We start from the raw sequence: 2,610 nt of genomic DNA on the forward strand, positions 1-2,610 counted from the left end.
TGTGCCCTCTTTTTATCTTGGTATATTTGTGGACTCATATCTTATATATCTTGCTCCACAAAATTTTGGGACGCATATAATTATGAGACAAAAAAGAGGTGTCACATAATTAGTATCAGTTATGTGAGGCACAAAATAAAAATTTCCTAACACATGTGATTTTAGACTAGGGGTGGCAATTTGAGCCAAACTCATTCAGCTTCCGACCCAGAAGTTAATGGGTTTGGATACAAATATTTTAGCTTATGGGTCAATTTTGAGTTGAGCCCAATTTAACCCATTATTTTTTATAGCTCATTCCGACCCATTAAATAGCCCAAATACAACCCATGAAACTCACCCAAAACAAAAAGAGATCTCAACCCAACTTATCTAGAAATTTACTTAATTACCCCAATTTTACTTCTTATTTTTTTGTATTTTCAATTTCCGTTCTTTTGTTTTTCTGCATCACCCACCCACCTTATTTCCTCCCTCCGCCCCTCCCCCCTCCCCTCCCAAACCCCCTCAAAAAAAAATTGTATTATTTTCTGTTTTTTTTCTTGCACCACTCACCCCTACCCCCTCGCTCACGCAAACCCACCCCATCAAATTTTTTTTTTGTATTGACTTAATCTATCTTAACTCGCCCATATTCAGTCCAATTCGCTCATTTACGATCCCTAATTTTAGTGAATTAGTTAACTGGTGGAGTACATGATTTTCCTTCAAATAGACCTTAGCGGAGCAGAAGGATGCGTGTAAGAACTCTAGAGACGTATCTGAAGGATGCAGCCACGTGGCAAGAGCACCTCATTTAAAGCTTTTGTTTACTCCTTTTGCTGGTTCATTTTATCCACAACCAACGAGGTGTAGTCCTGCCAAATTATAATAACTTAATTAATTTGCTGAACCATTTTAAATTTATCATGATTAAAAATCAAATTGTGTTTAAGATGTATATTCAAATTATTCATTAATAATACCTAATTAATGATATTTTTATTAGAAAAACAAAACATGCCAAGCTTTTATTGTTTAGTAGTATATGAATATGAATTAAATGCGATAAGGTTTTTGCGGAATTTAGAAGTCACCAAGAAGGTAGCAGTTGCATCCTTATTTCTGTTTTTGTCTGCAATGACATGGCATTTGTCACTGCTGCCTGCTGGAACTAATGGAGGCATTTCTTTTACAAATTTTTATGTGATTTAATTATTACGCAGTAAATGATAAACAAAAAGGTAACACTACACAGGGATGAGATACGGTCCAGTAAATTTCAATATCACACTTGATATTAGCCATGTGTCACTAAAGATGTGAAGGGTGTGGATCATTTTGTTTTAAGACCTCTTTAACTGAGTCTCTACTAAATTTTACTATTTTAAATAAAAACGCATAACCAAGAATATAACATTCGGATTTGTAACATTGGGCTTGCCTATTGGAGATGAATCAAATTAGGTGAAACCAAATTTCTTCATATCCAGGAGTTAACGTCTTCACATTATTTATCCCATGAGACAAGAGCTTTGACTTTGGGAGCTGGGTTTATTATCATTTGAAAAAGCAAAAACAGTTCTTGATATTGTTGTGATGGTCAAAAAACATTAAATTTTTGTTTGAAAATTTTAGATCCCTGATAAGTAATTCTGTTTTTAAAGCTTTTGCAAGTGTAGAAAAAACTTTGAATTTAATTTATTATGGAGAGAAATTGTTAGAGCAAAAACGAAGAAATAAAAGGAAGAAGTTGAAGAGCAGACAATGATCACAACAGGAAGAACTTAGCTTAAACAGTACAGAACAATTATGAAGAAGAAGAACTGGGGTTTTCCACTTAGGCTATAAAATTAAAGAAAAAACTTTTATTGAAGAGTAATGCTACAAAATGAATCCACACCCTTCATATCTTTAGTGACACGTGACTAATATCAAGTGACGTATTGAACTTTACTGGACCAAACGTTACTGGAACTGATCTCATCCCCACTACACAAGTCACAAGAATGCGCTAGATATATACTACTCGCTCCAGTCCACAATAAGTGACCAATTTGCTTTTTTATTTTGGTCCAAAATAAGTGTCCATTTATATAATCAAGAAAAAATTCAATTTGTTTTTTCAAAATTACTCTTATGTGCATATCCCTAAAAAGTCATTTACTCCTCACATTTGAAAAGAAATGTAAGTGATACTATAACTATGGTGCAACATTTAATGAAGGATAGTTTAGTCACACTAACTATGTTCGTCTAGAATTCAGTATTTCCTTAATGGGTGTGCCCAAAATAAATTGATCACTTATTGTGGACAGGAGAGGATAATAACGTATATAAATATGAATGTATCTTTTCTTGCACTAATTAGTAATGGCCTGTTGATTTGAAACTGAGACTGTTTCCAGAACTATCATTCCAGAAATGGGTAACCTACACCAGTCTAGCAAAAAAGAAAGTGTAGTACATACTTTGTTGATGCAAAATTGAAAGGCTAATAGCCTAACAGCAGGTTGACTTTAAATGCAATTTGACAGAAAAGCACCCAAACAGAAAAAAAAAAAAAAAAAAAAAAAAAAAAAAAAAAAAAAAAAAAAAAGAGACCTTCGTAGAAATAATTACTACGCTACT

The sequence above is a fragment of the Nicotiana attenuata genome, chromosome 7 (assembly GCF_001879085.1).
Source record: "Nicotiana attenuata strain UT chromosome 7, NIATTr2, whole genome shotgun sequence".
NCBI classification, from domain to species: domain Eukaryota; kingdom Viridiplantae; phylum Streptophyta; class Magnoliopsida; order Solanales; family Solanaceae; genus Nicotiana; species Nicotiana attenuata.